The sequence below is a fragment of the Sorghum bicolor genome, chromosome 10 (genome assembly GCF_000003195.3).
Source record: "Sorghum bicolor cultivar BTx623 chromosome 10, Sorghum_bicolor_NCBIv3, whole genome shotgun sequence".
Taxonomy (NCBI): Eukaryota; Viridiplantae; Streptophyta; class Magnoliopsida; order Poales; family Poaceae; genus Sorghum; species Sorghum bicolor.
The window spans coordinates 17,049,407-17,058,800 of NC_012879.2; the positions used below are offsets into that span (position 1 = coordinate 17,049,407).

General features: G+C 42.7%; 1 long non-coding RNA gene across 1 annotated transcript; it reads right to left on the minus strand.

Annotated features, from left to right (window-relative positions):
• LOC110431353 lies at positions 601-1,717 on the minus strand. Its single transcript, XR_002448851.1, has 2 exons — positions 1,437-1,717; positions 601-1,346 (listed from the first exon to the last, which is right to left on the minus strand). It is a non-coding gene; the product is annotated as an uncharacterized LOC110431353 (long non-coding RNA).

Sequence of the window (9,394 nt, forward strand, 5' to 3'; positions counted from 1 at the left end):
ATAGTTGGAATTTGTTAGAAACGATGCAATCATAGGTACATGGTGAAAAGTGAAGATGAACCTATAGCTCATGTTCTACAAAATCATTTAGGATATGAAGATGATAGTTTGTATTTGTGAAGAGAACACATGGAACATATTTTTGACAAGCATCTGCAGTAAGGTGAATGCGATATAAAAGGGAAACACGATTATGGCGATTTTTCCACCGATTGAGCATACCGATGGCGGACAGCAGTAGTTTTGATGACAAGGAACATGGTCTTAGCAGCACCAAATTGAGATCATTTTTGTGGGCTTGTTGTGGACTGTATGGAGTATGTTGTGGCAAAAGAACATGATGTTTTGACTATCGGATAGCTAGGGAATGAGATTGCAAGATGGTACTGCGTGGCTGTTGGCATGACAGGAGCAGCGACACGATGATGCTTATATTTTGGGCATTGTGGCTCACATGACCAAGAAAACTTGCAGAGATGTGTGTAAATATTTGATATACACTGTGATCAATGGGCTTGACCACTGGAGTGGTGAATCATCAAGAATACACATGCCAACCGGTCTCAATGCGGCTGCAGGACAGCAGGGACAGCAAGCACAAGAAAGAAATATATATCTTTTATCTTGAATCCTATGGCAACAAAATTTCATACAGGCGTGTGCAAAGACACGAAACATGATGTGGTTGAAGGACACGGTCACTGGAGCAATAGAACAAAGGAAATGTTCGTGCCAACCAGCAGCAATGCGTCTGCGAGGTTCTCGTGGCAGCAAGCACAGAAACAATTGCAACTCTTTCGCATTGGACTCCATGTTCATGGAACTTTATGAGGGCATGTGCAGGTATATGATGGATATTCTAGCCAAAGGATTCATCAAATAACTCAAAGGATGGATGGGGAACAACAAAGAAATTTGATGCTGCACATCATCTAGGACAGCAGAACAGTGGATACAAAAATGATGATATTTCTTTCACCTTTGGTGGTTTGGCCATACAAATTTGCAAGAACAAGTGCTACTTTGAGAACTAAATCATGACCAAAGGGCTCAATGACAGAAGCATTAGACTACTAGAAATACGAATCCCAATAGGCAACGGTGCTGCTGCCCATGAGGAACAGAGACATGATTATGTGGAAACTTTTCTAGAATTTGATCACACATAGATTATGGCACATGTTCTACAGCGGGTAACATATAAACACAATGGAGAACATGATAGGGGTCCTCACATTGGGGTTGGCAAAAGATGGAGACAAATTTAGCGGCAGTCTTCATCGATGACGGGGTGGTGATTGGGACTGTGATCAATAGAATACTATTAATCCCGCTTCGGAGATAATCTATGCCACATGAGAGATCAAAGAGATGGATGAGATGGGCATGGACTGCAGAATGAAAAAGACAGAGAGAGGGGAAGAGAGTGTTCTCACCAAATTGGTACAGCAGCTATGGCATTGGGTGCTGCTGCCCGGGAGTATCTTACGCTCTTAACGGTGGACATCGGTTCAGATGGGGCTGCAATGATTCAACCTTGAGGATGTCCTCATGATGTGCAAAAGAGAATCGAGTGAGACATGGGAGAGGGCCAGTAAGGTTGAATCAAAGAAGAGTTCACGACATCACCTTGCTCTGCACAAAAGATGTAGTGGTGGCAGCTTTCTCTATCTGCGTGCTCAAGTTCTAGAATGACGAACGCAGCGGCACAAATGGATTGCAGCAGCAGGGCTCTCTGTTGTGATGTGCAGGAGGAAGAGGAAATAGGGGGGCATCCATGGAGGAGGAAGGAGAGGAGGAGAGGTGGTGGCTGCTGTTTTTGTGGAGAAGAGGAGAGTATGGAGGATGAGAGGGCAGCCATGGGGAGGAAGGGGAGAACATGAGGAGCTTCTCCTCTGGTGCTTGCGTGAGGAGGTGAGGGGGAGGTTATATGCTGTGGGTTTGCTGCATGGTTGCATGCACTTGAAGAGGAAAAAAATGGGATGAGTGAAAGAATGGTGTTAAGAGAGGATTAAGAGGGGCAGGCTGCTGGTTGCACGTGATAAAAAAAAGAAGCAAATATGGCTGCATGCATTCTTGTAGTTAAAGATGAGAGGAAATCCAATAAATTAAATGGGGTTAGAGAATTAATAGAGAAAGGAATTGGTTGTTGTACTCTTGCATGAAGAGAAGGGAGAGGCGCCAGTGCAGCAGCAAGAGAAATGACTGCTATTATGTTCATGTAATGGAGTAAAGAAGTATTGCTAAAAGAGAAATAAAGAGGGAGGTGTGACCATGGGAATTAAGAGGTGATGAATGAGATGTGTGCTTCAGTTTTTGCATGACAGGAAAGAGAGAGGCGCCATATAGATGATCAGGGAAACTTCTCCACGTGAAAGAGACAGGAGAAATTATGGGCTAAGGAATTAAGTGCAGCTGTTATTTTACATAAGAAATTAGCACCGTGAAGAAGAGAGAAAAGACTAACTGCTTCCATTGCATGTATGAGAGAAGTAAATATTAGAGGGAATAAAAGGATGCTATTATAAGAGGGTTGAAGAGAGACATGCAAAGGAGGTGAGGCTCAGGAAATTAAGATTGGCAGTTACTTACTGCAATATATGCATGAGAGAAAAGGAGAAAGAACCAGGAGAGGAGAGTGGGCAGCATCTTTCACGCAATATGGCTGCTGCATTGTTTTTTTTTTGAATGAAATGGCTGCTGCATTGTTGAGAAAGGAGAGGAGGAATTATGGTTGTTAATTTCTGCATGGATGCATGCAATGGAATAGAGGAGACAACAGCATGAGGTGGCCGGGCAGCAGTTTTTACTTAGTTCTCAAGGCAATAATGTTGGAGGGATTAAGATGGATTGAAGAGAGCAATGTAAAGAAGACAGGACCAAGGAATTGTGGGAGGAGAATTACTGCTGGTATAACTTTTGCATGGAGGAAAAAGGATCGTGCAGCAACAACAAATCGAGAGAGGTTGACCAGGTGCAAGAGAGGAAATAAAAGATCACATGTACTTATGTGTGTGTGAGAGAGAAGCGTGGTCTGCTGTTTCTGCATGCAAGAGTAGAACAGAAATTGATGGAGTAAAGGAGCACTCTTAAGAGAATCGTGCATGCCTAGTAAATTATGGGACAAAGTAATTATGTGCATCTATTTTGCATGAGAGTATAGAGGGCGTGGGAGCAGTAGAAGAATGACGAGATCACCCACGACTGGTCATGCCTTTCATTTGAGTAATTGTACAAAGAGTAGAAGGGAGAATAAGGATGGATGGTTAATGGAATATGAGCCTAGGAAATTGTAGGCATGAGCATTATGTGTGGATGTATTTTTGCATGAAGGGAGGGAGGAGGGGCTGCAGCATTTCCACATGAAAGAGAGGTGGAGAGACTAGATTGTGCTCAGCCCATGATTTAGGGAAAATTTTGATGTGTGAACCGATCACTGATCCATTAGCAAAAAGAGAGAAGTTCGGGTTGTCATGATAGGCTGAAAACATGGCTTCAACTCAACTTGAGAACTATTTATGTGAATAGATGAGAGAGAACAAAAGATTGGCATGAAGAATTTATTGTCATCAAATTGATTGAGAGCTCGAGAAAGAAAAGAAAGGAGAGAATGAGAGGATGGGTTAGGCTAGTATTTTGTAGGATGTCGGTAAAAGACTTTTGGTATTTTGGGGAGATGAAGTTGGGATCAACCCTAGGCGTATTTGAAAACATTTAAATTTATTTTCAACACATAAACACAATGCAAAGGCATGAATGCAACAAACCACTAAGTTGTATTGGAAAAAATTTAAAAAGTCACATTTTTCCACTATCTAAAATGTTGACAACATAACTAAAGTTGGAACATTTTATCAAATAATAAAATCTTTGGCTTTGTTTTTAGTGTTTTCTAAGTCATATCCCAAAGTAGGAATTTTGGGGTGTGACATCCTGTTTGATCAATTAGCTAAGGCTAAAGTATTCTCCAAGATTGATCTGAGATCTGGGTATCATCAAATCAAGATCCGACCCGAAGACATTCCTAAAATGGCTTTCTCTACTAGGTATGGGTTGTATGAGTATCTAGTCATGTCCTTTGGTCTGACTAATGCCCCTGCTCATTTCATGTACGTGATGAATTCGGTGTTCATGCCTGAATTAGATAAGTTTGTGGTAGTATTCATCGATGACATATTGGTGTATTCTGAAAATGCCCAAGAACATGAGAAGCACCTTTGGATTGTACTCACTAGATTGCGAGAACATCAGCTCTATGCCAAGTTCAGCAAATATGAGTTTTGGCTGAAGAAAGTGCCTTTCCTAGGCCATATTTTATCTGAAGACGGTATTTCTGTTGACCCGTCAAAGGTGCAGAAGGTTCTAGACTGGAAGGCCCCGACTTCGGTACATGAGGTTCGGAGTTTTCTCGGTCTAGCTAGATATTACCGTCGTTTTATTCCATATTTCTCCAAAATAGCTAAGCCTATGACTAAGCTACTGCAAAAAGATGTGAAGTTTGTGTGGTCCCAGGAGTGTGAAGTCGCTTTCACCACTTTACGCCATTTACTGACCACCGCTCCTATTTTGGCACAGCCTGACATTGAAAAGCCGTTTGATGTCTTTTGTGACGCATCAGGCACTGGCCTAGGTTGTGTACTTATGCAAGAAGGCCGAGTTATTGCCTACGCCTCTCGCAGTTGAGGAAGCATGAAGCTAACTACCCGACTCATGATCTAGAGTTAGCAGCAGTTGTACACGCATTGAAACTCTGGAGGCATTATCTGTTTGGTAATCTATGTCACATTTATACCGACCATAAGAGCCTCAAATATATATATTCACTCAGCCCGGGTTAAATATGAGACAAAGAAGATGGTTGGAATTGATAAAGGACTATAATCTAGAAGTACACTATCATCCAGGCAAAGCCAATGTTGTAGCCAACGCTCTCAGTCGGAAGCAACATGTTGGACCTCTCTTAGAGGAAGGCTTCAATTTATTGCATCCTATGGTCCTGCACAACATCGTAGTCAGTTGCTCGTTAGAGAGTCAAATCATAGAGCTCCAAAAGACTGATCCTGGTATCTTCCATATCAAGAGAAAAATGCAGCAGCAAGACACCAAGCATTTCAGAGTAGATGAGAAGGGTGTACTATGGTTTGACGATCGACTAGTTGTACCTAAAGACCGTGACCTACGCAACAAAATCTTAGATGAAGCTCATTCTTCCAAGTTGTCCATTCATCCGGGTAGTAGCAAAATGTACCAAGACTTGAAACCTCGTTTCTGGTGGACTAAAATGAAGAAGGAGATAGCAGCTTATGTTGCTAGGTGTGATACCTGTTGCAGGGTAAAGGCAGTTCACCTCAAACCTGCAGGTTTATTGCAACCTTTGTCGGTTCCAGGTTGGAAGTGGGAAGAAATCAGCATGGATTTCATTGTTGGACTTCCCCCTACCCAAAAGGGACACAATTTCATATGGGTAATTGTTGACCGTTTGACCAAGTCAGCTCATTTTATTCCCGTACATTCTACATACCGACCATCCGACTATGTTGAGTTATACTTCTCTCATATTGTTAAATTACACAGAGTGCCCCACACTATTATTTCTGATAGAGGTCCTCAGTTCACTGCCCGCTTTTGGGAGCATTTGCATTCACTCCTTGGTACAAAGTTGGTTCGCAGTTTGGCCTACCACCCTCAAACCTCCGGTCAGACTGAGTGTGTGAATCAAATTTTAGAGGATATGTTAAGAGCATGTGTAATCTCTTCCAAGGGCGCATGGGAGAAGTGGCTACCCTTAGCTGAATTCTCCTATAATAATAGTTATCAAGAAAGTATTCAAATGGCTCCTTTCGAAGCTTTGTATGGCCGCAAGTGTAGAACTCCTCTAAACTGGGTCGAACTTGGTGAAAGGAGGTACTACGGAATTGACTTTGTCAAAGAAGCCAAAAAGCAAGTCCTCATTATCCAGAAACACATGGAAGCCGCCCAAGCTAGATAGAAAAACTATGCCGACCGAAGAAGGAGACCTCTCGAGTTTGAAGTAGGTGACTTTGTGTACCTAAAGGTATCACCCATGAAAGGAGTAAACCGCTTTGGTGTGAAAAGAAAGCTAGCCCCTAGGTATGTGGGTCCCTACCAAATTATTGAGAAAAGTGGCAAGGTAGCTTACAAGGTACAACTACATCCAGAAATGAGAGCTATTTTCCCGGTGTTCCACGTGTCTCGACTTAAGAAGTGTCTCTGTGTGCCCGAAGAGAGAGTGGAAACAAGAGATCTTAAGTTGCAGTCCGATCTATCCTATGAAGAGAAGCCGGTACAAGTTCTTCATATCAAGGAAAGAGTTACTCGCGGGAGAGTGATCAAAATTTTTAGAGTTCTGTGGAGCCGCCAAAGTGAAAGAGATGCCACTTGGGAAAGGGAAGACTATTTACAAGTAACTTATCCCTCATTCTATGAAAAATGGTACGTCTTTCAAATCTCGGGAGAAGATTTTTTTAAGGGGAGGGCTGTAACACTCCTAGTGTTAGCTTGCATGTTAACCATGAGCATTGCATCAACATAAGCATCATCATGATCACTCATGAGCATCATACCATGATCACATGTCATTTGCTACATATACTATGTGATTGAATTGCTATATGACTTGCTATGATTGATTGTAATGGGTGACCAATGCATATAAGTTACATTGTCTTCTCACATACTTTAATCATGTTTAGAATAACATTTTGATCAAAGTTCATGTTGGAGGTTTTGGCCAAAAATGCCCCTAAGTTATGGTTAACCCTAGATTGACCTAATTGACCCCCTAGACCTCTTTTCAAAGATATTTTACAAAACTGGTGTTAGAGACCTTTCATGTAAATGACACCTAAAACAAAGTTGTAGCAAATTTCATAAGCTACAAAAGTTATGTTGATGACTTTTTATGAAAAAGCTTGGAACACATTCAAATTTAGCCCACAAGCCAGAAATCAGTGCTGTTTCCACACTTAGCCGAATTTGGCTAAGTTTGGGATTCGGCAGTTTCGATATAGGGTTCTTGGGAGCCTTGTGGTTTGAAATCCAGGTCGATTTAGACTTTGATCTTGTAAGCAAACCTGTAGACCTCATGTAGCCCTACCCAATGGAATAAATCTGAGCCAAAACCGTCGAGTAGATCAAGAGTAAAACGTCGATGAACTTCAGGATTCAGTCGCTGCAATCGGGCGATTCAGACACCGTTTTAGTTTGGACAGTTGTCGTCTGCCGCCGCGTGTCCGGCCAGGTGTCAGCCGTATGCCATCGACGGTCCCTCCTGTCAGTCCCGACGACGTCCACAAGTCGCCACGCACCGAGTGGACGCCTCAGACGCGCCATTCACCCCTCCAGTGCTCCACATTGCGCCCGCCTTCGTCCTCGGCGAGCTCCACCGCGCTTCGGCGAGCTCTCCCGGTCGCTCCACCGCGTCTCCGGCCAAGCCAGTCTGCCCAAAGCTCCGCCTCGACGTCCTCTACCTCGACGTCCACTTCTTTCCCTTAGCCGAGCACCGGTGAGGCCGCATTGCCAACTCCGTCGCGAGCTCCACCTCGTCGGAGTTCGCAGAGATCACCGGCAACGTGGCCAGACCTCTCTGGTTCACCTCTGGCCGTGATTCTTCTTCCTATAGCTTCGCGTGGAGTCGCTCTTGCTCGTCCGCAACCTCTACCACGTCGTCGTTGCCTAGGTTCGCCGGCGTAACGCCGCGCAGCACCGCCGCTCCGTCATTCGTGACGGCGAGCACCCTAGGGTCCAGTAGAGCGCGAGTGAAATAGGTCAACGAGTTCGCCTTGAAGAGAGGAACACGTAGGTGCCCTTGGATCCGACCGAGACCTCGCCGTCGTCGAGTTTCGCCGGCGACGAGCGTCTCCCCTGTCTCTGTGTCGCTGTCGAGCGGGTCCCGCTGACCAGTGGGTCCCCCTGTCAGCCCCTCTCTCACACACCCCTGGTTTTCTATTTTGCAGATCCTGTGTTGATTTTGTAAAATCCATATCTCGAGTTTTACTGATCCAAATGATGTGGTTCCAATTTTGCTAGGTTCCTATGGTAATCTAGTTTTTATTAAAAATATGAAACATACCATGTTTTTGCAGAAATAAATAGATATGATTTAATCTTGATTAATTAGGAGGTAATTATATCTTGAGATCTGTTGATCTGGTGGCCATGCAAATTTAGGGTATGGTTACTTATGGCATGAATAGGCTCTGATACATTTATCATGATTTTTGGAGGTCTGATTGTGAAGTTATAAATATTTCTTGCTCAAATAGGAGTTTTTTGTGGTATTTTTAGTAAATAGACTATAACTCAGTTTATGGTGAAACTTGCTGGGTGTTGTACTCATATGTAAACAAAGCTAGGAAAAATCTGAAATCTGTTGATTGACACTTTTTGATAAGGTTTCACATTTATGCCTTGATTGTCTTTGTTACCTTGTTATTTTTGTAGCTCACAATCTGCATGTGCAAGTGCCCTGAAAATATTACAGTAACCTTACGATAGTATAAATAGCTTGCTGTAATTTTCTTAGGATTTTTGGAGCACTTGTGGTGCATGCTCATTAAACCACCTTAATAATTAAAGAAATAGAAAAGGTGATAATAGAAATGAGTTTAGACCTTGCCATGATGTTTTCTGGTGTTTCTTAGACATGTTCTACCTACTGGTGCATTTAGATTGAACCTATGTTACCTTTTTGTTATGTGTAAAATATTATTTTTGCTATTTATGCCTTTCCTAGAGCATTCCTAAGTAGCTGATAGCTTTTGTTCAAGAACAGCTTGAAGATAAAGTTTTCTGAAAAACTTGTCTATAACCAACTTAGTTAACTTGCTTATCTACTTCGTGTCCAAATTTCATGACATTTGGTTGAGTAGTTTAAAAGTTATGAATGTTACTAGTAGCTGTTGTAAAGTGCTTGCTCTCTGGATTTTCCAGGACAGCCAGACAACTTTGTATGTTTTAGCATAATTCGGTTGGGAATCCTTCTGGGATGTCTAAAAGTGAATTGTAGACAATTTGTTAAGATTTCCATAAAGTATCTACTTGCTTGGTTTGGTCACCTGATGCTTAAGTTATAACGAAAACATATGACTGGTAATCTGTATATGACACCAGTTGCTATCTAGAAGCAGCTCAAGTTGATTGACTTGTCTAGTTAGCCTCTCTACCAGAGAAGAATTATGCACTTACTGGTTATTCTATGATTCCATTAATTTTTGGAGTTTATGCTCATGTTTATACCTTGCCATATGTCCCTTGCTCAGCATCACGACATGTTGCATCCTATGTGCATTCCCTATGTTCATCACTTGTCATGCATACATAGGTGCATCCAAGGGAGTGACGGTCTTGGAGTACGAGCTGCCAGACCCGGAGG